The following is a 27,502-nucleotide window of genomic DNA, read 5'->3' as shown; positions in this document are numbered from 1 at the left end:
CACTCCAAAGTAGCACGTGAACGGCACTACGTGGTTCTCAAATGTGTTCCCGTGCTCTAAATCAAGCATGAACAGCACCACGCGATCCACATGGGCACGCCTAGCTCTCTGTTGTGGTGCTGGGTCTAAATTTTATCTGTCCTTAATCTTTGTAATTCTCCTCCATTATTACTTTTCTACCCCTAATATCTTTTCTATAATAGTATGGGTCTTTGTGTTTTGTTTGTGTATTTTAAGTTTTTGTGTAAAAAAAATTATTTTGTGACTTTTTGACTTTATTTCTCCTTCTTCCCTTATTTGTTTCTTCTTTACTTTCCCTTCCTTTTCCTTCTTATTATTTCTACCTCACCCAGTACCATGGCAGAGGGACGACTTCCTTGCGGGCCGCACCGCCTCCCAGGTGTGCAGCCCCGGGCTATCTTTGGAGTGGAGGAGGTGGCAGCACTAGTATTTTTTGTGCAGCACCACCTCCCCTCCATGCTGCCAGCAGGTGGCAGGCCCGGTAGCAGCTACCCTCTGCAGGACTGTTGGCGGTGCTGGGGTATGGTGTGGGATTAGATAGAATCAAAGATCATTCACTGCGATACATTAATTCGAATGTAAGTTTTGTTAAGGAAATTTGGAATATGGATTTAATAACAGTTAATAGTTTCAATTCGAAACTAGTAGTACTATAGGTGATCTGTTTTAGAGACTGCATTTGCTTTTCATAAAACATTTTGAGGAGATTATTAACTGAATCACTAAGCAATTTTTATTTATCTTCTTAATTTCTTTCATCAGCACCCAAGGGCAAGAAGAGGGATGTTTCAGCCGAAGCCAACCACCAGCGCCGCTATGGAGGGCTCTGCTGATCCCAGTAATTCCTTTATCATTGTTGTGGAATTCTTAGGGTATGATCTTGCGATATTGAAATGTTGGTGCTGTCTATCATGAAGATTCAGATAGCAGGCCCAAGTAAGCTCCTCTGTTAAATAAAATCACCATATTTAGAAGGCTTTCCTTTGCCTGCTTATTCCTAGCTCTAGCACAGTTCAGTTCACGAGACAGTGGCCATGGTCATCATTGTCCACCCCACCCCAATGTAGTGTGCTGCAGACTTGTTAATTTATAGTTACAGTATACTAGCAGTTTCCCATGACAGTGCAGCAAGACTGGGAAAAAAGTATGAGGTCCCACTCACATTGCATTTGCCAACCAGCAGCACATGTCTTTCATTGACCATTATTCCACGCCTGGTTTGTCTAACTTTGGGAACCAACCAATCAAATGCCCAGTGTGAGATTTGGAAGATACTGACATGCTGAATGAGCTGTGTTGCTGCATTGCAGTTTTATTTGGGGTTACGTATCTGGGATATAAATATTGTGTATTGTTTCGTTCTAGCCACACCGAACATCTGTGATGCCGGCTCCAGTGCCACTGAAGGAACAGATGGGTCAGTTGAAGGGAAGAAGCAGCAGCACGGATGGGCACTGGTAAGTAACATAAAATCTTGCAATTACTATGCTCACAAGCTATTGCCATGGCCTCGCTTGTTGTCATAAAAAATTACAGCAAAGTGAACCCCCAGCTTTGCCAGCCATAGCGGTAGGTGAGTTATTATGGCCTGTTCTATCTGCAACGCAGCAAAATATCACATAATGAGCTTTGATGCCTGGAGGGAGACACAAAAGAATTGAAGGTAACTTAAAAGAGATGAAATGGTATATGAGTGAAAGGGTGGGTGGGTGAAAGTGTGTGTGTGGGTAAAGGGAGGGATAGGTGAAAGGATGGTTTGAAGAAAGGATTGCTATTGAATGGGGGGATCATTTGTTAGAAATTTTGGAGAAAGACTGGATGGGAGAAAGTAAAGGTTAATCATGGTGGCAATGGGTGAATTAGAATGAAAGGAAGAATGAATATTTGGATTGTTTGGATAAATAAGCAAGGCAGCTCTTCTCATGAGGAGCTCACCTAAATTGTTTACTTGGTCATGTCGTTTTATCAATATAATTCAAAGCTTTGGTTCCTAAGTGGGGGTTATTTATTTGTATTCTTTGTTCTACTCCCTTGACTCGCTGTATTAATTGAGGCACAACTATCCTACCTATCATCCATCATCTCCACTCCTCACTCATGGCATTTTTGCCAACTATGACTGAAGTGCTGTATGGGTCAATCAATGCGTGACTGCAGTGTTGGCTGCGTAAAATGTGCCAAATCACAAAAAGGAGCTGGAGGGGCAGAGAACAGGTCATCCCCCACTCAGAAATCTGTATACAATAAAGGACCTGTTCCCACAGTGAGCTTTTCGTTCATGTATCCATTGCAGTTGTCATCTGATTTTAGACAAACTGTAGAGCAAGTGTTTTAATGTCATCTATGCTACTTCTAGGTATGGCTCACTATTCAAAGGAAAGACAAAGGTTATTCAAACGAGATAAGAAAAAGACTGTATTTTTATCCAACAATAATATCTACAAACACCCACATGTGAAAAAAAGTGTGAGAAAGGAGTGATGGCGCCTCACGGTAGCAACACCACAGAGGATAAAGCAGGAAGGTACTCGCCTGCTACCTCAAGATCTCATCATCAGCTGCCACCACTCCGCAGAAAGAAAATGTGTGTGAGAAAGTGTAGACAAGGGACTGGGTATTAACCCAAAACGTAAAACTGCTAGGGTGTATAACAGAAAGAAGGAAAAAAGCTGTGCAGAGAACCGTGCACCGTAATAGACCCCACAGTGTATGTACACAAAATGGAGTTGGTTCACACTGGCTTTCTACTTTTTATTCTATGCTGTGTGACCACTCATATATAAAATGCCGACATGTTTCATTGCCATTTGGAAAAACTCACGGCAACTTCTTCAGGGCGTGTGGTATTGTCATTTCACCCTTTAGCCTCGCTTGATCATTTAAAAGCAGTTCTGTTGGAAAAAAGACAGACAAACAACACATATCCAAAATATTTGGCTTCTGGTTCAAAAGGGCCTGTTGTTGTATATACACCATTCCCACCTGAGTATCCCCCATAATATTTACCGGTATATTGCCCATCGTGGGCATACCTTTACCCTCGTGCTTGTGTGTATGTGGCAGCGGTCACTTGTTCAGGGCTCATCCCCTCGACTCCTATCGTGAGTCTGTAAATACATAATGGAAGACATAAATCAGAAGGTTTGGATTAAAAGGTTTGAATTAAAAGGTTTTAAGGGAAACGGGTATCGAGTTCCCACCGCTCCCTGTGACATAGACTGCTACTTCTCTTAGTCTTGGTGCATCCCAATTTCGCTGTTGTGTAGCTCCTCATGTATAGCTACTGCTTTGCGGGGGCCGGTCTTGAATCAAAGGAGTTGCTCATATCTAGTTCTCCCCACCGCATGGGGTATTGTCCCTCATATGTCCCGCTCATGATACGACACTTAGTGCCTGTTGAGTGGCTCATACAAAGTGTATCTACTGTTGATTGGTGGAGCCGGTCTCTTACTGAAAAATTACTTCTCATATCAGGTCAAGACGTGCCCCTTTTGGAACCCCCGGCCGAGCCGAGTTATCTAGTACAGGTATCCCTTAGTCTGTGGTGTGCCCTGCTTTTAAAATTACCCCACTTTACAGGAAACGTGTAACAGGACTCACCGATATTACGTCCGTGTCCGGCGTTCACTCAGCACTGCAACAACGCAGCAGCTGTCAGCCAAGACTAAAAGCGTGATCTCGCAGCTCACGTGACCACGCTATGATCATCCCACCCATTTCAGGTCGTTCACATATTGGCTTAGCCGTCAAAACGCGCCATCTTAGAATGTTAAACGTGATGTGTGGGATTTCTTTCATCTGCAGGGCAATCTACATATCATTATGCGCGAGCATACCACCACCTAGGTATTCTGCTTGTGACAGATGGCTTAAATCGTAAGTGATGTGAAAAGTCGTATGTGATGTAAAAAATACCTGTATCTGACAATGTTGCAATACACAATGTCAGTGGTTCCGGGTACCCCTAGGTATCACGCTGTATGGTCCTTGTTTATCACAAACTTGAAGCACTACCATACCGCACCCTCTCTCGCTATGTTCATACAGTAACCCCTCTAGCTGGACTCATATCAACCAGAAGGGGGAAAAAAGGAAAATGAATGGTAAATGGATTATGTATAGACCTTATTCCACTCAATGGAATCATTCAGTCCAGTTTGGTCTACACCCTCCTGGTAAATCCAACGGGCTTCCTTACTGCTCAGTCTGGATTCCATGTTAAACTGGTCCCCCATCACTCTTTCTAGTACTACCCATCGTACATCTTTAGAATCATGTTTGTGATGTTGAAAGTGTTGAACAAGTTTTGTACTCAGTTTTCCTGCACGTAACGTGCTAAGATGTTCTTGAATCCTAACTTTGACCTTTCTGGTGGTAAGGCCGATATAGTGTAGCTCGCAAGGGCAAGTCAATCTATAAATAACGTTGGATGTGTTGCAGTTACTGAATTTGTTTAAAAACCACATTCGGTTGTTTGCGAGAGTGACACTTTTAGTGGCTGTTGCAAGCCTACATACGGAACAGCCCCCGCATGGGTAGTGTCCTTGCGGAATGTTATTTTCCCGTGGGTCTGATTTGGGTCTGGTATGTACCAGTCGATCACGTAAGTTTGCCGATCGTTTAAATGCAAAGCGTGGTGGAGGCATTTGCATGTTGGTAGTACTTAACAGATGCCAATGTCTACGGATGATCTGCCTAATTTTAGTAGATAGAGGGCCAAAAGTAGTGACCACAGGAATACACTCGCCATTTTGCTTGGGAGTTCTTTCCAGGAGAGCCGCGCGAGGCGTGTTGTATGCTCGTTTTTTCGCCTGCCTGATTACTTTCTTAGGGTATGCTCAGTTCTCCAGCTTAGTGGCTAATACATTAGACTGTTCAGAGTATTGGCGAAGGTTAGAGCAATTCCGGCGATATCTTAAAAACTGGCCCACAGGTAAGTGCTCTGGGATGATATGACCTATAGTGCAACAGGGAGTTTTTGTCAGTTGTTTTGTGATGCACCTTAGTAAAATGTGCGTCTGCTTCAGTTAATACATCATTTACAATGTTTTCAATAGATTGTTAACCGAACACACAAGGTGTGTTGTCACCTCTTAGTACTTTGCTCCTTTATCTTTTCCTAAGTTCTTCCGTCCCAGCCTACCAAATTGGAAAATCCATTCTTGGCATGTGCCACATTTAATGAGATACCCATGTGAAGTGATTCCAGAATATAGTTCATGGTTTCCCATAACAGATTTAATTTACACTTTTTCAGATATTTCCCTCTCAAATTGTACAGTGACTTAATAAGCCAAAGATGATGAATTGATGATCAGTGTAGTGGCCCCTCTATTATATATAAAAAGCTCTACCCTACTTGTCTAATCCCTCTGCCATACCCCTGCAGTAGAGAAAATCAAGTTTCCTTTCCTTGGCTACTGCCCAGAAAATGAATTTGTTTGAAATACGTGGCGGGGGGCAAGGCCAGAGAGTAAAGTGGGAGTAGGTGTATGATTTGATGTCAAGCTTGGCATATGGGATACAAAGTGAAAAACATGCCAAAGAAAATCTATATAGCCCGTTCCTTTACTAGTAGTGCATTCCATTAGATTCATTTTCCAAAAGTCTACTTACGGCAGACAGGATAATATATTATTATCTGCATTTAATACATGAGGTGTGTGACATAGTATCTTATTTATTATTCATCTGCCACTTTGGTGACAGGGTAGACGAGAACAGGTCCATTGGAATCAAAAATAGATAACTGCCAACTACAGATGTAGAGAGTAGCAATCTAGCCAAGGTGCTGGCTAACAATGATCATGGTTTCATTATTTTAACACCACACACAACTTGTACTCCATATAGTGCATAAGGCCGTACTCATTAATGAGAAGTCATTTATATTTTCAACACAAAGGGGCCGATTCCAATCCTGGGAAAAGGTTGTACGAATCGTTGTACGGAGCGTTTTCTCCGTACGACTCGTACCCGGTAAACTTTCCTTACAACCTAGGAAGTACGATTCGTACAGAAAGCCTCTTTCCGTACGAATCGTACAAAAGACCGTACGGGTAAAAAAAAACAACGATTCGGATCCGGAAACAGCCTGTACGCGACGTCCGGACGTATTTAAGCAGCGGTTTCCGGCCCAGCAAGTACGATTCGTCCCTACGGCACTCCGTATGGCTCTTTTCTTACGGGAGCCAAAAACAGCCGTAAAAGCAGAGTCCTACAAACGGAGACCCAGTATGCGACGTACACGCCATGAACCCCATCGTACGTGTCATCCCGGTCCTCTTAGCCTACGACCTGGTGCACCAAAACCGACGCACACGCCGCAGAAGGTGAGAACAACACCCAGGGGCCAGGGTGGGGGTGAGGGGCAGGAAACATACCCCATACCCAAAGCCAAACCTATAATATGGAGCCCATACATCACCACCAGGGTCTGGTCACTTGGGGGGGCGTGTCCAGCAACCCCTGCGTACTGCAACAACGGAAGTGGACGTGTACGGTGGGTTGCACACGTACCCGTATGGCACCAGTACAATAGTGATATGAGGCGTACACACGCAATGAATGCGGGGGTACGGTGCGTTTCACCCGTACCCGTACGGCACCAGTACAATAGTGATACGAGGCGTACACACGCAATGAATGCGGGGGTACGGTGCGTTTCACATGTACCCGTACGGCACCAGTACAATAGTGATACGAGGCGTACACACACAATGAATGCGGGGGTACGGTGCATTTCACCCGTACCCGTACGGCACCAGTACAATAGTGATACGAGGCATACACACGCAATGAATGCGGGGGTACGGTGCGTTTCACCCATACCCGTACGGCACCAGTACAATAGTGATACGAGGCGTACACAAGCAATGAATGCGGGTATACGGTGCGTTTCACACGTACCCATATGGCACCAGTACATTTGGGATATGAGGCGTACACACGCCACGAATGTGGGGTTATGGTCTGGCCCTGCATGTTACCTTCATATTGGTGTGTGTGCTCCAAGGGTGGGTGGGTGCAGAGGATTCCCAGCAGTGGCCAGCCATATGGGGGTGGCTGCAGATCAATACCAGCAGTGTCCAGACATGTAGGGGTGGCTGTAGAGGACTCCCAGCAGTGGTCAGCCATATAGGGGTGGCTGTAGATGAATACCCGCAGTGTCCAGCCATATGGGGGTGGCTGGAGATGAATACCAGCAGTGGACAAACATATAGGGGTGGGTGCAGATGAATACCAGCAGTATCCAGACATATGGGGTGGGTGCAGAGGACTCCCAGCAGTGGACAGAGACATGGGGGTGGGTGCATATGACTACCAGCAGTGGACAAAGATATGGGGGGGTGTACATCATTATCAGATGACCACACCTACATGGTGGTATGGACGCATCCCTAACTTTGGACTATGATGATAGTGCTATAACAACACATCACTGACAGCAGTGTCCCACTACCAGGAGGATGGATGTCTTACACCCACTGCATGACACACCACATGTGGGTGTGAGGACAAATAACACATGCATACCCACCCATGGCGGATGCAGCACAATACACACCCAGATATCATGCCACAAGACTGTATAGTCATGTAACTGCCTACAAAACTAAGATAGCCAAAGGGAACACACACTGTCACGCACATCCCAGGAGTGATAGGAATGTCCAGGTACTGGTCCAGCCACCAAGATGTCTCTCATGGAGGAATAGGGTGGAATTCCCCTAGATAGAATGCCCACAATTGTGAGTCAGGTGCCCAAATACCCTGCATAACAAGTACCATTTGTGTGGTAGGCCGTGATTACACACATGCATAGTGCTGAAAAGGGTGAATTTGTCCCTGAAGGCATTTCTACATACTCAAAACACAAGTACAGTGACTAGCAAGGATGGCACATATGATTCAGCAGGAGACATCGGTGAGCAGGCATGGCCATTGTTGAAGAGATCCGTCACCAACAAAGGAAATGTTGACACAGGTCAGCACAACAATTGTGCAACTGTTTGCAGGGAAGATGTCAGGTGCCACAGAGGAAGGAACACTCCTTGGGACAATGTCTCAAAACAAAATGAACACACACTACCAATGATTCTTTGCAGAGACATTGTGATGGCACACAGATACCATGGTCCACCTCATGACCATCATACAAAAACATTTCTCAAAACCCTAACACATTACCAGAACACCAACTCCAGGAGCCTCATCACCAACATCAAGAACCTGAAATGCAATAGTGTTGAAAGTAAAACAAAAGGCTTTATTCGGCACAAAAAAAACAATTCAACAAATAGACTATTTACACAGGCCAATGGCCAGTCCATATGTAAAGTCCAAGGGGGGACGTAGGGGACCGCGTCTACCCCTACCTTGCCTGCATAAATGAACCTCCAGGTTCATCAAACGGGGGTGGGGCATCATCTGGGGCAGTACCAGGCACCGCAGGGAAGGGAGGGGGAAGGGTAGGTGTGGTGGGGAGAGGGGTGGACGTCTCCACCACAGGGGGTGGGTCAGCGCCGAAGGTGGAGGCGAGCTCGGCGCTGCACACCGCTGCAGGTACGTCCAGCCCAACCCCTGCACCTAAGGATTCCCCAGGGTCAAGGGAGGGTGTGGTGGGCGAGGGATGGGGTGCAGAGCTCCTGGGGGAGGGGTCGACGTGGTGGGGGACTCAACTCCCGTGCCCGGGGACTTCCTCACCCGCTTGTGGGATGGTCGCTCAGCGGGGGCGAAGTCCAGCTCACCCAGAAAGAGCTGCGGGTGAGCGTTTGGCAGGGGAGCCAAGGGGAGTGGTTTTGGAGGGACAGGGTTGTGAGGACTGGGGACTGCGACTGTGGCTGCGTGTATGTCGTCTGTCCCCAGACCCTGTGGGTGTGCCTACATCCCCCTGAGTGTGCGTGCCAGGAGGTATGTGCTTCGCCTTACTTGGGGGTGTGCTGCCTGTGTCTGGTGGGGTGCGTGCTCGTGACTGTCTGGGTGTGCGTTGGACAGGTATGGGAGAGGGAAGTGTCAATGGGTCCGGGGTAGGGGGGACGGAGCGCTGCAGGAGAGTAACTGCTGCCGTCAGGGAAGAGTCCATGGACCGCAGAATCTTGCGTTGGTCACACATCGTTGCTGACATGCCCTCCATGAACGACACCATCTGTGTGAGCAGTTTAGTGTGGCCATGGGTGACAGTCAGCACCAATGCCTGCCCAACCTGCAACTGCCGCAGTATGTCCACAGACTCTTCACTGAGGGCAGCAGGGGTGACAGGGGCAGGGGGTGCGGTGCCTGGGCCGAAGGAGACATGGTAGGCCTCTGCACGGACAGAAGGGACAGGAGCAACTGGGAGGGCGGAGATGGTAACGGAGGAGGTGGGGACAGATGTGGGGTAGCTGCCAGGTGGTGTAGCAGCCTCTGCCTCCTCGAGGAAGTCAGCGTCGGACCCGTCGGCGTCGTAGGTGGTATCGCCTCCAAACAGGTCCTCGGACTGACTCCCCTCGCCCTCCGTGCCACTGGCTCCCTCGGACTCGACAGCAATGGTGGCACTGTCGCTGGGTCCCTCCTCTAGGTCCGTGCAGGTGTCTCCATCTGTTTCGGATGATGATGCTGTGGGCAAAGAGAAGAAACCGAAATGCATCAGTCACCTGTATACATCTGACACATGAGCACAAAAACAATAGGTCACAGTGCATATCAGGCAATGCATCATGAGTAACAGCTAGATTACTCCGCACATATGTAAGCCCTGTACTGCCCAGTTGGTAGACCCACTATGCCACTTGGACACAAGGAAAAAAAGAACACACCAGGCCACAACTTGAATGAGAAATACACTGAGAAGCTAGTGTCTGTGAACAGGTGAGCACAGCAATACAATGAAGTCAAGCCACCTCTTGTTTACCCTGAAAGAAACAGTAGTGGTGCACCCAAGGTAAACTAACACACCTCAATACTCAAGGTGTCACCACACTCAGAGACCTGTAAGTACTTTGGAACACAAAACGAAAAAATGTTGGTACCTTGTGACTCACAATACTTTACACAATTGACATGTATTGAATGTGGCAATTCGCCATTTCGTGAAAAGAACACTCATGTGCCTGCATGAAAGATGTCTCCCAAGGAAGTGCACACAAAACTACATTTACACTGTCATTGAAGAAACTGGCACCTTTTTCACAGAAGCCACTGTTAGAAATAAATGGGGTTGCAGAAAGTACATATACATGGGCCCACGGACGTCTTGATGTCTTGACACTCGTTAGTTTGTATCACCAACAACAAAGGAGTTTCACAAAATCAAGACCACTGTGGGAACATGTATATGGAGAATCTGCAACACCATTTAATTCTAACAGTGGCTTCTTTGAAAAGGTGCCAGCGTGTTACCTGAAAATGGAAATGTCGTTTAGTGTGCACTTCCTTGGGAGACATCTTTCATGCAGGCACATTAGTGTTCTTAACTAGGGGTGGGTGGAATTTGTGAAAGCGACTTTCGCAAATTATCGCGAAAATGTTTAAAATCTCCGCAAACACGTGGAAATATTGCGAAGATGCGGAAGTTTTTTTCCCGCCCATTCGCGGTATTTTCTGCGTGTTCGCGGCTCACCAACTTACCCATGCGGTTGCTTGCAGGCGCGGCCATCTTGTTTTCACTCTTTTTGCGGTGCATGATCGCGAGAAGAAAGACGTGATCGCGCGACCCATGACGTTACTGCGGGCGCGAACTGTCGCGAGACAGCGCAAATGGCTACCAACATCCAACATCTTGTGGAGAACGCGACCGGATCGGGAAAACTTGTCGGCGAACGCGGGGATTCAGGTAAGGCGATCGCGCGCGAGAATGTATTATTTTACAGCGCCAGCAAGAACCAAATTATCGCTAAACTGCGGAATACGGAAATTTTGACATTTTCGCGCTCTCTGCGCAACGCGAAAATGTCAAACGGAACGGAAATTTAGCCCAGGCCTATTCTTAACACAAATCATCAAATTACCACATTTAAAACATGAAGAACTGTTGACTAGTGCTGTGAGTGCCAAGGTACAATTTTTTTTGACTAACAACTTGAATTATGTCAGTTGTCACATGGCCATCCGTTACCTGATGACACAGTTGGCTACACATATGACCTACTGCCTGTCATGTGGAGTGGCACACACGTCCAAACCCAGGAGAATGCATAAGCTAATGGGCCTGCAATTGGGTTGTAAAAAAGCATAGCTGTACTGTGGAGACACCCTCATGGCAAGCCAGAATGTCCACACAGACGTCAGCACACAAAGACCAAACTGCGTTGCATCTGAACCACACACAGGTGGCAAAAATGTATGAGAAGGAATCATGTTTTTAATAAACTGACACAGGCTGCAAAGCATGAACATTAAGCACTGGCCACCATCACAGGGGCACTGCACGGTGATTCTTTGTACAGCCAATTCTCACACACAGGTCAGACTTGGCAAGGAAAAATCAGGGGTGCCCATGTAGGCCTCTCCCGCACAACCCCCCCATACCTGAGTCAATGTGATTGATACAGATCAAGAAGTGACATCTCTTAATCAGGGTTACAAAAACTTTGCAGCAACAATTGCTACATTGACACAGCATCACCTCGTGGGGCTGGCAGCACATATTTGTGACAAACAACCATCAACAGATTGTTGTGTATAGCCACACAGGCACTGCCCAGTGTGAATATGCACAAGTCAAATGGTGTATCCCTGTCCAGTGGACACATGTAGCACACATTGGAAAAATACAAACTAGGCCAGGGAACAATGCCACAGAGGCAGACCTATGCTGAACCCACAGATAATGTGCACAGTGTTGGATGACACACATGATTAGGAGGCCAAGGTGTCTCAAGGGACTGTAGTGGGCACACTGCTCCGTGTTCCTGGAATGAGCTGACTGTACCATGAGCAACCGTCATGTCACTATGCATATCTCCCACTCATGCACATCATGTCTGAGGCCACAACATTGGTCATGCATGGTGCAAGGGTGTTCAGTTGAAACCTCACACTCCTATGTTGAGTATCATCATCAGTGCCAACAAATATGGACCCCCAACATTGTGAACAGGTCATGGCACAGGCAAGGTTCCAACACAAGTCACAGACCACCCTCCCACATGATGCGGAAAGCAATGTGCACTTTGATTTTCTTGCACCCTAGATGACCATGTGCAAATGTCATTACACACAGACTAGGGGACACATGTCAAGGAGGGGAAGGGATGAAAAAGAGCACCAGGTGGCATTGGGAACAGAAAAATGCACTGCACATATAAACTCTGGGAGTGTATCCAGGCTACAGAGCACTTCCAAAAGCTGGTGACACATAACACAACAAACAGCCATGTACCTACCCCCTCCTTGCTGCAGTCTCTCCTGTAACTGCCTATCGAGGTCAGGGAAGACCACCGCCAGGACACGGGTCATGTGGGGGGGTCAGGCGTCGGCGCCCGCCGTGGGGGCGAGGAGGGTCGATACCCAGCTGGACCCGGGCGATCTGCCGGGTCCAGCACCGGATATCCTGCCACCTTTTTCTGACCTGTGGTAGGCGCCGACTATGATCCCCTGCCGATCTCACGGCCCTGACGATGTCCTGCCAGATCAACATCTTCTCGTAGGCAGTTACCTGTCAGGATGACAAAGTGAGACAACATCACTACACCTGCTCCATGTTCCAGAGACACACATTTGAACATCTTTGCTATGTTGAACAGGGCATAGGATGCTGACAGGAATTGCATCATTCTCAATGAGAAATTGGCCTGTGTGCAAGCCCCAATGCACTACATGGCATTGAAAGTCAACAGGTGGCATAAGGGGTGCGACACACTCACTGATCATGGGACACACTGTGCAGCACATGCAACAGCAGGCTGATGGACAGCACGTGCCAAGCAGTCACATGTCCCACTCTACCGACGCACCCTCAGCAGACTAGACAGACACACCCAGGAGCAGATCACTCGCCTGTCAGTGACAACAGCGGATACAACCCTCACTCTGCACATGTGCCACTTGCCTGTGGGGTGTCACAGGTGTCGTGCTAGCTCTGTAAGTCAGACACACAGCACGGCTGACTTGTCACATCAGATGGGTAAAACTGTTGCCTCCTCCATGCAGCTGCGGTGCAACCCTTCACATAGACACTCACCCACATGACAAGGAACATTCACACACATCAATGTCCATGAGGTCGTACACATCATTTGGACACTCTCACCACAGGTCCACTCAACTCATACACATCTGTGGGTACAGTCACCTGTCACACCGGGGGGACCACTGAATCACCTCAGGACAATAGGAAAAAAAGCCACCAAGGATTTGCCAGGCTGAATGTGTCATGCACTATGCAGTGAATGTCACAGTAAGCACAATGCAAGTGAGGAGTGCACACAGGAACTACATCATGCTCTGCATGAGAGACATAAGCGTGTGTCCCCCTGGGACCCACTCTACACAACATTGCATGTCTGTCACACCTGGACACAATGCCAGAAGTCACAGTCACACAACTGGTGCACAGTCAAAGGTAGTGTTTTATACCGCTTATGGCAACATTACAACAGTGATACGATTCTAACCGACACCATGGGTACGATGCGTACACACGCAATGAATGCAGGTGTACGCTTCGTTTCACATAGCATGTCTGTCCCACCTGGACACAATATTGACAGTCACACAATAGGTGCATAGGCAAAGGTAGTGGAGTCAGCACTCACCTGCTCCCCTGGTCTCCCATACAGCTTGGGGTACTGTGGGAGGAGGCAGTCCAGCAACGCCTCATTCTCCTCTAGGGTGAATGGCTGGGCCCTCTCCACAGTACGCGACATGGTCCAGAGGAAGCAGAGGCAGCAGCAGTGTGGTCGACTCGAAAGTTGTGCAGGCAAGTGCCCTCTCATGGGTTCTGGCTGCCTTATATCTGTCTTGCTGAGGGGCATTCATTTAGAGGAGTACATAGTGATTGGTCAGACTCATTCGCATCGTACGTTTACTCCAATCCCTTTAAACATACACCAATGACACGCATTCGCATCGTTCAAATTTTGAGCATCATGTCAAGTCAACAACCACTTTGCAACATTGTATCTTTTTGCCAACTGACTGTTCCAGGACACCTGATGGACACATTGCAACTGAAAACTCTGTATCCATGACAACCAGCATGCATTTTGGGCCTAATATTTGTCCCCTATGTGTCCCCTATGTAATTTTGAAATCCACACACATGTGCGGTGCGTTTCATACGTACCCGTACGGTACCAGTACAATAGTGATATGAGGCGTATACACCAATGAATGCGGGGGTACGGTGCGTTTCACACGTACAGGTACGGCACCAGTACAATAGTGATACGAGGCATACACACGCAATGAATGCGGGAGTACGGTGCGTTTCACACATACCTGTACGGCACCAGTACAATAGTGATATGAGGCGTTCACACGCAATGAATGCGAGGATACAGTGCGTTTCACACGTACCCGTACGGCACTAGTACAATAGTGATACGAGGCATACACACGCAATGAATGCGGGGGTAGGGTGCGTTTCACACGTACAGGTACGGCACCAGTACAATAGTGATACGAGGCGTACACACGCAATGAATGCGGGGGTACGGTGCATTTCACACGTACCCGTACAGCACCAGTACAACAGTGATACGAGGCGTACACAAGCAATGAATGCGGGGGTACGGTGCGTTTTACACGTACCCGTACGGCACCAGTACAATAGTGGTACGAGGCATACACACGCAATGAATGCAGGGGTACTGTGCGATTCACACGTACCCGTACAGCACCAGTACAATAGTGATACGAGGCGTACACACGCAATGAAAGCGGGGGTACTGTGCGTTTCACACGCTTACAGTGGTGATACAAGGCGTACACACGCCAGGAATGGAGGGCTACGAGTCGCACAAGGATGTCCATCAAGTACTTGTCATTGCATACTTTCATGTGCAGGTCCTAGGTGTGGCAGCCAGTGATATTGCACAGGTCATCTCATCTAGTTGCACAATTGATGTGTGATGACCTGTGGACACATGTCATGTGTGATGGGGCACTATGTGGCACACATCACCTTGCCACGTGTGTCTGTAGTCCAACTGTGTCATGCACAGTAGCAGTGGGATGGCACAGTCATCAACACCCGCACCTGTCTCCTGTGCCAGGGACAGGGACACTCTATCAACTGACATGTCACGATCAGCGTGCCCCTATGTGACTATGTCAGGTGTGTGTCATGTGTTCCCATGAGCTTGCTGTTAGTGTTCCGTCAACTGCATCTGCTGTTGGTGCATCCAACATGGTTCTGTGTGGAGATGGGCATGGCACACATCTACGCACACAATGCCACATGTGGATTCCCACGGCTGTAGGGTCTGTGTGCATCGGACATCATATTTTCCCAGGCATACATGTCTGCGTCGTCTCAATGGCTGTGTTTTTTTGTTGTCACGTGTACCCCTTCATCGCAATGTGTTTGATATGTACATTTGACATTCCATGTGACCTGTGCGTGTGCCTTGCAGTCAGCTGTCTGGATGAGATGACATCCTTCCAATGCAGCTACGTGGATGTGTGTCTCTCCGGTGATATCTCTGGCTGTTCACTCAGACTGGCCCCCAGCTCATTTCAGGGCATGTCATGTAGACTTGACAATCAACAGGTGTATCTGGCTTTTCGTAGGAGTGCCAGCAAGCTGGCATATGTGTCCTGGATGTATTGCACATACCAGACTCCACAGTTACCTGATGTTTAGTAGCAGTTTAGCATGCGCTATGTTCATTGACACTGATGTTGGCAGACTCTCAATCTTCATTATTCCAAACAATGTCCTGCAGGGCACCGCCTGACCCAAGACCAATGTCAGACTTAGCTGCCATGAGGGAACGTGCCTGCATCCGATGTTACAGATTCACTCGACAGTTGATTGAGGACTTGACTAACAAGCTGGCACCACACCTCCAACCGCGACACAGGTGTCCTACTGCGCTGACCCCCAAGATGAAGGTGATGGCAACCCTACATTTTTTTGCCACAGGTACGTTTCAATTGACCATAGCTGATGTTGGTGGGATGTCACAGACAATGTTCAGCCGTGTCCTGCGTGATGTTTTGGCAGCCATGTTGGAGCACCTTGATGAATTCATCAAATTTCCCACTCCTGAGGAGTTGACAGATGTCAAGGGTGATTTCTATGCCCTGGGAAGGATGCCCCATGTCATTGGGTCCATTGATGGGACACATGTGGCTTTGGTACCACCACAGGCACAGGAGCAAGCCTATCACAACCGAAAACATTACCACTCAATAAATGCCCTTGTGGTGTGTCTTGCTAACATGCTGATTTCCCATGTCTGTGCATGTTTTCCAGGATCAACACACGATGCCTACATCATGAGGCGTAGCAGGGTGCCCCAAATGATTCTGCGGCTGCACAACGAACGAGCATGTCTTGTTGTTGGGTATACTCTGTTTGTCCTGTGTGTTGCGGTATCTTTGGCCCTTACGGCATCTCCTGACCCACTTATTTACATGATGTTTCCATGTAGGGGACTCTGGATATTCCAACATGCCATGGCTACTGACACCTCTCCACAACCCAAGAACAGCTGCAGATCACCGGTACAACAATGCACACGGGCAGACCAGGCAAGTGATTGAGAGGACGTTTGGCCTCCTGAAGAGCCGTTTCCGGTGCCTTGACAAGACAGGCGGGTCCCTCCCATATGCACCGGAGAAGGTCTGCAAAATCTTCATCATGTGCTGCATGTTGCACAATATGGCAGTTGAAAACGCAGTGCCACTCATCCTGGATCTGGATGAGCAGGAACATCCACCCGTGGAGGATCAAGGGCTTGGTCACGAGGCAAGTGATGAGGAGGAGGATGATATCCGGAGTCAGCTCATACGCAACTTCTTCTCATAATGGTGAGTCACAGGGCATGAGTGTACAAGCTTGTAGCATTGAGTGGCATGTGTTGCAATGTGTGTGTCCAGCTGACTGAATGCAAAGTGACTTTGATATGTGTTCTGATGTGTCACTCAAGTGATGATGTCATGCCACACAGTTTTGCGGAGAGACTTTCTTTGAAATTTGCATGTGTCCAACATTGTTCATGTTTCGTAACTGACCATGTGTGTGGCGAGAATTGTTTTAGGTGACTTCTTGTCATTCCCAGGTTTTTGTGCCTGCTGTCTGCTCATGTCATCTTTGTCCTCCTGCTATTCCTCATGAGGATTGCAACGTGTGCTGAATCAGCGTTCCATGCACGGACATGTGAAAATGTCAGTTTGGGTAAGGATTGCAGCAAGGCTTTTTGGTGGGGGTACGGGTTGGGAATGTGTGGGGACTGCTTCTGTGCATGTTGTGGTACCATGCATACATGTCTTCTCACCATGGAGTATATAACATGTAGCATCACTCCCATGACATGATAGTCACCCTTCTTGACAGTCATCTGTAGTGGAGTGTGGAGTCTGATGAAGGCATCAATGTGTGTAAACCTTGCCTCTGAAACATTGCGGATGCAACGGGTGGACATAGTGTGGGACATCACAACAACAGGCTCTATGGGGAATTGCAGCCTCTCCGTGTGCAGCAGGATGTGTTTGGCTCATCCCCTTAACTTGTGTGCCAGTTCATTGGGATTTACAACATCCGTGTTGTGAAGAGGGGGTCCAGCGTATGTCCCACATGTTATGTCAACTGACCTGTGAGTCTGTTCATATGGATGCATTTCCCTTTGTGTGAGTTTGTGTAATAAAGGTGTTCACCACAATCCAAAGTGCCTCATCTCTGTCACTGCAGATCTCTTGCCAGTTTGCATGCGTCATCTATGGCATAATTATCAAAGATTGAGCATATGAGTGTATGTGTTCTTCGGCAACATGCATGCAGTTCTTCATGGCTAATAATCTCTATTGTGCATGAAGTACCTGGTTGTGTATGTATTTGTGCAAGTTGCTCCCCACAACGGGACGTCAACGCCTGCTGACGGTGTGTCTCCTGTGCGCAGCTCTGCATTTTGTTGCCTGATCATGTGGCCGTCATTTTTGGTGATTGTTCATACATTTTCTCGGAGTGACCCATGAGTAACCTGACGCTCCTTCCTTTACATACACTTGTTGCACTGTGCCTTTCTGACCCCCTTGTCTTTGTGTGCTACTTTTTGCCTAGTTTCTCACCCCTTCCGCCTGCTGCTGCCTCACCTGCGGCACCGCCCCACTGAGTGCCCTGATTCTGCAACCCACACGCCTCCAAAATGCTCCTCCCTTCCCCCCTCCACCCATTCTTAACCCCTTGAGTGCCCATGACGAGATGGTCTCATCATGGGCCGCGGTTGCGCTGTGCCCATGACGAGACTATCTCGTCATGAACCCCGCCCGCTAATTCAACGCCCGGCACAGGGCGTGGAAAGGGCACACAAGGGGTTAATGCAGCCAGCAGCTTGTCTGTGCCACTGCTGCGCCAAAGCCGTGCCAAAGGCAGGATCGTCTGTGCCTGCAACGTGCACAGTGCACGACCCTCTGGTCCTTGCATGACCCACGTCACACAACAGGCTCATGCTGCAGCCACCCTCCAAGCAATGTCCTCCAGACAATCAACCGCCGGCTATCAGGCAACCCCTAAGCGCACACACGACACCTTCGCATGCTGAATGTGCAACTCCAACTCCCTACACAGCGCTGCCCCGCCTACCAGACCCTGTCAGAACAACCAGGTCATGTGCCTCCTACTCCACACCCGCTCCGTCCACCAGCACACCATTGGACTCTGTTACCTCCTCAACACAACAACATCACCTTCATGACAGTAACCTGGATAAAAGCATCCTCAGCACACAACTTCTTCATTGCCATCTCAGACGGATACAAGATCACCCACAGGGATGGCACCAACAATTCCGGAGGATGAATTGCAATTTATTCACAAGTACACCCTCAGAGTTACAAATCCGGTTTCGCACCAACCCCCTGGCAACCCTCAGAGTAACACTCATCTACAGATCTCCAGGCCTACATACACAATTCCGCTAAGCCATCAACACGTACATCTGCACGCACGCCCTCACCTCCACAGGCTACATGTGGCTGGGGCCCAGTAACTTCTTGCTGAAGGAGAACCACACCACCATCCATCATTGGTCCATCAACATTTGCATCCACGTCTCTGACAAGCAACACACTGCCCCACACCCCGCTACCGATCCCCTAGAGATGCTTGATGTAAGTCACCACAGACAAGCTGTGTTGGACACTCGAACCAACACCACCGCCACACCCTGCAACCTCACACACTGGATCAGCAACTGATCCAACAATCTTGCCACATTGACGGACTTTCCTGTGAAGCACCACAACAGTTAAGCCACCTGGGACAAGGCAGACCTACTGGACTCATACAGATCTAGCCAGACTCTTGTGCAAACCTTGCAACACAAAGAACCATCAGTTACCTTACAGCCCTGGAAAACACCACACACAGCCATCACCATATCATCAGCAAGGACAAGTGGAGATCCTTCAGATAGGGCGTCATCAAGGAGCTCATCAGCATTGTGAGTGAACTAACAGCAGCTCTCCATCAAAAAGACACCCCACCCTTGCAAGGCAGATCAAATCCCTTGCAACTTTCTATCACTGCAAGCTCATGGACATACACAACAGTCTTGGCACACAGAGGCAGACAGCACTATTATCCGCGGGACAAACCCCCCTCAGGTTCTGGACTCCCGTCAGCAGCAAATACACCACCTGGCTCATGTGCACCATCCACTCTGGCTCTCCATCAGGCCCCTTCCCACACAACATCTCAACCACATCATTCCCCATCCTTGAAGCCCACGTCCTGTGCGTCATGAATGTCTCCTTTGAGTTTGCCACATTCCATGGGAGCTGGAGGCATGCAGACCCAGGCCCTTCTTAAACAACGGACGGTAGTACCGCAGGATCTCCTGGAACATCACCCTGCTTCCCTACCCAGAAAATGTCATCAGGAAGACACTCAATGAGCAACTGACAAACTTCCTCCACGCAAACAGCTCCAGGCAACCGGCACCAGACCATCTTCCACAGTAATCACACCACTGCAACCGTCATCATTGCCACCACCAACAACAACTTTGCCCTGCTCAACAATGGTGAGACCACCCCCCTTGACCTCTCAACGGCATTCTACACCATGTGCTACCACACTGTCAGCTCACACATCTCCAACACTGGTATCCAGAGGAGGGCCCAGAATTAAATCAATAAGTAGCTCACCAGCAAGGCCCAGGGAGTCGGCCTCCACCCTTCAGCATGTGGTACACTGGGGTCATCTGGCCCATGCCCCAGGGCTCATCTCTCAGCGTGACGATCTTCACAGATAGATCCACTCCAAGGCAAGACAGACCGTCCCCCAGGTCCACGACACCAGCTGGGTCAACTACAGCACCGCCCTCTACGGAGGAACAACAGCAAAACTGCAGGAGAACTTGTCCACATCCAGGGTGCATCCGCACACCTCATCTTCAACATCCCCCACCCCAGTCACATCACCGTCCACCTGAGATAGCTACAATGGCTCACTGTCTGCTGCAGGATCACCTTCAAACTCCTCAACCACACTCAGGAGGCAGTCCACAACCCCAGACCCAAAACCGACCTTGGACATCTGTCATCCAACCCCCCGTTGGCCCAACTCCCTGTAGCCAACCTTGCCCTGGCCACCATTCATCACATCCACAGAACAACTGCATGCAGGAGATAGTTCTCCCACCTCGCCAAACAGACCTGGGACTCCCTCCCCGGGCACCTCCACATGACCCATGACCTCTACGCCTTCATGATACTCTTCCAAATTGGTCTGTCGGAGCAGTATTGCAAGCCCCCCTCAGCAGCTTGAGGCCATCACGGGTGAGTATTGGTCTCCATGTCTGTATTTGATGATACATTGTGATCCATGTGTGTCCTCGACCAGACTCAGATCCCAGTGTACGGATGGCTGGAGTTAGTTCCACACTCAGGCATACTTTGACATATCCCCACACGTATGTTGTGGACTCATGCTAAATGACTGCAACATACAATTTCAATTATTCTTTTTTGTGTTATAGGTCTGGGGCGTGATTTGTGCAAAGAAAAAGGTGCAATACAGGGACCATAGAATCCAAAGTTCACAGGGGGAGATGGGATGCTTGGCATTTGAAGTCAGCAGAGTCCAGACCAAAGTGTTTGGCATCATTGGTCAGACTGTGACCAGCAAGTCCATGTGGCAGATAATGTCAGTCAATGAGGTGATGCTGTCGCACATGAAGGCCAGGTGCCAGGCCAGGTGACCTGGGAGATGTGGATGGGCCGCTGCCTCTCACGGTCTTTTCTGTGGACAACCCACCTTCCTCGGGGGACCCTCAGATGCAGGCCTTGACGATGCTTGGGACACTCCGTCGGACAAATCCTCCTCCTCCTCCCTCCCTGTGGCTGGTGGTGGTCTTAGCCTGGTGGCACAGGGAGGGTTGCCCATGTTGTCAGTGATCCGACGGAGTGAATGGCTTATGTCCCTTTTCACCGCCAGGAGCTCAACCAGTCTTGCCTCCATCCGTCCTTGGTGTTCTTGCTGACTGGCGTGTTGCTTGCCCTGCTGGTTCTTCATCTCTGTGATGGTCCCCATTATCTCTGTGAGGGTCCCCACTACCTGGCTGAACTCCCTGGTGTCATGCCGGTGTGCGTCCATGATGTTGTGTATGTGTGACATACCGGTCTCTTCAGCTGGCTGGTCAGGTTCTCGCCTCCACCTGCCTACACTCCCACCACCCCTGCCCACATGAGCCTGGGCTGCCGTTGTGGGCACATCGGGTCTACGAGACCCCTGAAGGATGGCAGTGGCAGTGTTGTCTGCCTCCTCCTGGGTGCCCGGCGCACCTTGTCCCTCCTGGTCAGACTGGCTCAGTTGTTCACTGCGGGCACGGCTCCTCGGTGTCTCCTGGGATGTGGCAGGAATGGGGGTGGTGGTTGGCACAGATGTTCCTGAACCAGGTGCTGCAGGGGCTTGGACACCAGAGGGTCCAGGTCGGTCGGGGTCATCCGCGGAGTGTTGAGAGGCGTGGCTACCGGTGGGATCAGGTTCCTCCCGAGCCTGGGACTGTGATTCTTCACCCCCATTGTTGGGGGGAGATTCATCACGTTGTCCTGTGTGTGACAGACAGACAATGTTAATGCTGTTTCATGCAACATCCATGTTTCATACACATTCAAGTTGGCACTGTTCCTCCAGGTAGTTGTATGTGCCTAGCATTCTCCTCAATGTTCACTTGTGGATGGGTATGTTGCGGGGGACAGATTGATATGTTCTCCTGAGTCTTTGACATGTATATTTTTGGCTTGGATGCTTCTTCGGCTATGTATTGGTCTTGTTGTGTTACATGTCCATTGTGACAGTGGGTAAATCCATTGCCTGTCCCGGGGGTGTCTGCTTGTGTAAGGGTTGTGTGACAGGGCCTGCTGGTGGGTGTAGTGTGATTTGGCACTGGGGCTCCCAGGTGATGTAGCTGTCCCCCCATGGAGCATGCTGCCCTGACAGTGAGTGTGAATTCCTGTCCTAGATATCTGACCTTGTTGTCATGGTGTTTGTGTTTGCACTGGTCACAGGACGGCCTTGTGCTGCCTACACCACGGCCAAGTGTCTGCTATCTTGGTAGTACTTTCCCAGTCCCTGTGCATTGCGCATGGTGCATGGGTATGTACCTGGGCCATATGGGATGAGGGCAATTGTGTCTGATTTGGAGTTCAACAATGCGTTTTGTGACACCCACCCTCCAAGCATACCGGACATCCATTCTTGGGTTAGTGCTTCGTGAAGCATAGGACATAGCATAGCCTTGCTTTCTCAAAGGGACATACACATGTTAGTGGCATTAGCGTTGTTTTTGACTGTGGTTCTGGCCGGTGAGGGCTTGGGGGTAGTTGCTTGCATTTTGTTTATTTGGGGTGTGGATGCCATTACCCCCATGTTACATAAGTTGTTTGTGTACTCACCAGGCTCTGGAAGTCCTTGAAGTCCATGTACTCCCACCGGCGGAAGCAGGGCCATCACCTTCTCCTCCCATGGATGGAAATGTACTGGTCTGCGGGGCCCACCTCCTCCAGTGATGTTGCTCTGGGCGCAGTCGTCATTCATTTTTCGCTTGACTGACCTCCGCAGATCGTACCAGCTGGCTTGGCATTCAGTCCTGGTCCTTCTGATGGGTGCAACAGCATTCACCCTATTGACGATCCTCGGCCACAGGCGTGATTTTTCGCCTATGCTGGTCTGTCTGACCAATGTTCCAAACAGCTGTGGCTCGACTCTGATGACTTTATTGACAAGGATCTCCAGCTCCTCCCTTGTGAACTTTGGAATCTTGTCTGTGGGCATGGTGTGGGGTGAGGGTGTGGATGGTTGTGGGTCTGAATGTGAAGGTGTGGGTCGGAATGTGAAGAGGGGGTATGTGTGAAGGAGGTTGTGTGAAGGTGTATATGTTAAGGTGGATGGGTGCAGTTGGTGTGTGCTCTCTAGCTGCAGTGAGTCTGTTGCAAAGGCTCATGGTTTGTGTGAATGGGCCCTTTTTATTGGTCCATTTGTGGGTGGGCCTCAGTTTGAATTTTTGGTGGGCGTGTTATATGGGGTGGGTGTGAGTTTGCCCCTCTGTTTGCCTGTTTGGATGTGGCCAGGTCAGTCATTTCCATGTTTTGTGTACTGTAGACGTGTTTTGTGGTGTTGTGCGAGTCGAATAGACCCTCCTTGTGCTTTTTTACAGTGTCTGTGGTTTAGTACGACTCGTTTCGTTGTATTTGCTTCTGTTTTTTTGTGTGTCCGACTCGGTCATACGCGACGTTCTCTGCAGTACGAGTCGTACTCCGACACGTTCCCAGGGGTGCGAGTCATACAGGGGTACGAGTCATACAGGCATACACCCCCATGCGTTGTGTATGTACGGTACGCGATGTTGTTGTAAGGTGCGTACATATGCATGGGGGGCCTGTACGACTCGTAGCCCGGTACAACTCGCACCCTGGGAACAACTTTCCCGGGATACGAGTCGTACAAAGTTTGCTTCGTAGCGGGTAAAGTCATTCCCCGTGTACGGGACGTTTTCCGTACGATTTGTAAATCGGAAAGCCGGTCCAGATCGTACTTGTACGGTCGGACTGTAGTTTTTACGATTCGTACGGAAAAGTGTCCGGGTCCGTCTCGTACAACTTTTCCCGATCCGATTCGTACGGATCAGGCCGATCCATATGTATTTTTCCCGTACGAATCGTACTTCACGGGTCGGACGGGACTTGTGTACGATTCGTACGGAAATAATTACGGATACGAGTCGTACGGAAAAAAATATATAGGATCGGAATCGACCCCAAAGTGTCTGACTCTGTTTATAGTTACTTGAAAAGCCTGTAGAAGAAAAAAACTAATCAAATCACAATTTTTTTTAATCCTGTGATATTATTTACTGCCTGTTAATACTTTTCTTCTACACAGTCAGTGCAACATGTGTGGGTAAAACATAAAATTTGCCTTGTGACTCTCCTGATCATAATCACATCAAATAAATTTCAATGGCCCTGGGGGACCAGAAATCTACTGCTACTGTGTCACCCAGTAATTTAAAACAACTGTTTGCACAGAGCATTATTTACAATTTGTCTTTTTTGTTTTTCTCAATATAGCTGCTCCTGCTGGTTCAACCAGACCACCCAACAGGCAGGAGATAGCAGCCCATTTGCGGCTGCAGATGCTGGAGCCTATCCAGCAGGAATACCGGTAGCCGGTGGCCTTGAAAGAAAGGAGAAGGAAATTAACTCACAACAGCCGGGCCCCAGTGCAGCCGGTCCCCCTCAGCCTCTAGCCTCCCAGCCATCTTATCGCCGGCGGCACCCCCAGCCAACTGCTGCCACCCCCACCACACTGACAACAGGTCATTGCTGCGCCACATCCTGCAGTTGCTGGACACCATCGAGGGCCGGCTCACCATGATGGAGCAGAGACTTGACCAGCTCCGGACCGACATCCATAATGCCCTCTCCTGGCCCTTTTTTACATTTTTTGTTGTGGTGGGAGGGATTTGTTGTTTATTGGGGATGGGTGGAAAGGATAGGAAGGGAGTTGGGACTAGAGAGACTTGTTTTTGGACATTGTGAGTTTTGGTGCTTGGGTCAGTTTTGTTTGGGGAGAGGGGTGGGCATGTTGTATTGGTGAAGAGGGTGGGTTTCTTTGTAAATAAATGAAGGAAAAAACTATTTTCTTAAATCTAAATGTATGCCTGAAGAAGTTTCTTTTGCTTTTACTTTACACTGCTACCTTCAAGTACTTTTACACAGCCTGTTTACGTGCTAGTAATTTAAGAGAGAGCGTAGCACTTAGTTATAGAGTCTAGGCTTATACTTCTCTAACTATCTTGCCATGATGAACTATATTGTGTACAACTATCTAGATAAAAAACATTAGCAGTTAATGTATTTCTTACTAAATTATATTTAATCCAACTAGTTGCCTTACATGAATATACATGCAGCAATAACAGGGGAGGCATCACAACTTCCCAATTGAGGTCCCACTTCCAGTTCCACCCAAGTGTGCTCCAACTATAGGATTGATCTGAATGATTGATTGGTTATCCATTGTAGGCAACTAAATGGAAGTACAAAGACTGAGTAAGTGGGTTAAATATTTATCAAAGATTTACAAAGAACACAACGAGACAACGAGAATGCCTGATTTTGCTAAAATAGAAAAAATAGCCATACTACTGAGATTTCGCTAATGAGGAGCTAGCAGTATTATTTGTGAACTCCCCAAGTTATAAAAAGTGGGCTTAAAGTCTGGAGGGGACACACTTAGGTTAGTAATTTACAGTTAGGCAACACAAGGCCTAAATGATGCTGCTGAAGACACATGTTCTTCATTTTATATCTAAAATATGGATTATTTTTAGTGCCTCTGTTGGTAATGGGCTAGTGTGGGTTACTGCTTTGAAGATTCTACAGTAATTTGTTGTTGCTTCCACCACATCTGCCCCTCCAAGTGTGTGATCAATTGATGGTGTAATTTAAGCCACACCTCAATAAATCACACAGCTTGGGAGAAGAGATTAGGGTTTTGATGAATGGATGGAAATGGGTTTTGGGGAAAGGTTTGACAAAGAAAAACACAACAACACAAGGCCAACATTCACCTGGGCTATAAGCTGCAGCACATCACCATTCACCATCAATCTGTTGTTAGAGGGAAACGAAGGAGTGAGTATGACAGAGTACAAATAAATGCATTGCAAATAGTTATTCTGCCTCCAAGACCAAATTTTTCAGATATCTTAATGTTCTGTCTTCTAGGTTGGGGAGTGAAAACTTCTCTTAGCTAATATAGTGTTAAAAGAAAAATGAGACTGTATTGCAAAATTGGGTGGTGCATCTTCATTCTCCTCAGGAATGTCCACTCTTTGGGGCCTGTCTGCACTGGTCCGGTAGGTAAGCAGGAGTGTTGTTGAGGTAAGCTAGCTTTCGCCTTTCGTTCATGAAGGAGACTAGAAAAAGGCCTGCAAATTGTAAAAGAGAAACTGTATTTTAGAGTCAAGGAGAAGGACGGAAGAGAGGTAAGCTTCATGAGTAGTATATCAAGAAGCATCAGCGGCAGAGCAAAAAAAAAACAAAAGGGCACTCAGAGAATAACTTTTTCTACAAGTCCAACACACAAACATACACACACACACAGCAGAATTTCGCAAACGTACCTCTCTCTATTCCACACAGCTGAGTACTAGGCCTCAGACTCTTGGTTTACCTTTGACTGAAGTTGTACTCAATAACTTCTTGCTTCTAGCTGTTGATGAGGTAGTCCTCAGCTCCCGCCCTGAGTTCTTCCATGGTACTCCTTCTGACTCCGAGTAACGCTGTCCCAGACCAATCATCATCATCCTGAATCACAATGACCCGAGCAAGATAGACGTGAAGTGCACTGCTGTTGAAGAACAAGTAGAGAAACATAGTTGCAGTATTTTGCATAGATTTTTGTTTGTTAACTAAAGTGACTGATGTGGTCTCTGAAGAACCAGAAAAGTGTGAAAGGGCTGATTACCTACAGGGAAAGAAAATGAACGCCCATCACTTAAGCCCCAAACAATGCAAATCAATAATCATCTTAAGAAATTCCACATATTATAGTTTTTAAAAAAAACTCACTTTCAGCCTCCACATCAATCATCACTCACAGTCACCCAATAATATGATCACTCATTGGTGCAATAGTTACCTGTTCCAGTCCAAGCAGAGTGGTCGGTACACTTTATCCCCTTTAATGCAAGCAACAGATTGGAATTTGGCAGTCTTTAAAACGATTGTCTGGGTCAGCCATCCTAGATTATGAAAAAAACAGAAGGATCACAGGAGCAGACCATAGAGGTTAATTAATTTTTGCTAAGTAAGTTAGTGAAGG

The 27,502-nt window shown here is 48.3% G+C and overlaps 1 long non-coding RNA gene across 1 annotated transcript; it reads left to right on the top strand.

The window, feature by feature from the left end:
* The first annotated feature begins 801 nt into the window (after nucleotides 1–801).
* On the top strand, nucleotides 802–25,213 carry LOC146857568 (uncharacterized). The gene is made up of 3 exons (XR_014979591.1): nucleotides 802–859; nucleotides 1,387–1,478; nucleotides 24,742–25,213. It is a non-coding gene; the product is annotated as an uncharacterized LOC146857568 (long non-coding RNA).
* The last annotated feature ends 2,289 nt before the right edge of the window (nucleotides 25,214–27,502 follow it).

This window comes from Triturus cristatus, chromosome 3_2 (genome assembly GCF_964204655.1).
Source record: "Triturus cristatus chromosome 3_2, aTriCri1.1, whole genome shotgun sequence".
Taxonomy (NCBI): Eukaryota; Metazoa; Chordata; class Amphibia; order Caudata; family Salamandridae; genus Triturus; species Triturus cristatus.
This window is presented reverse-complemented; position numbering and strand designations above follow the sequence as displayed.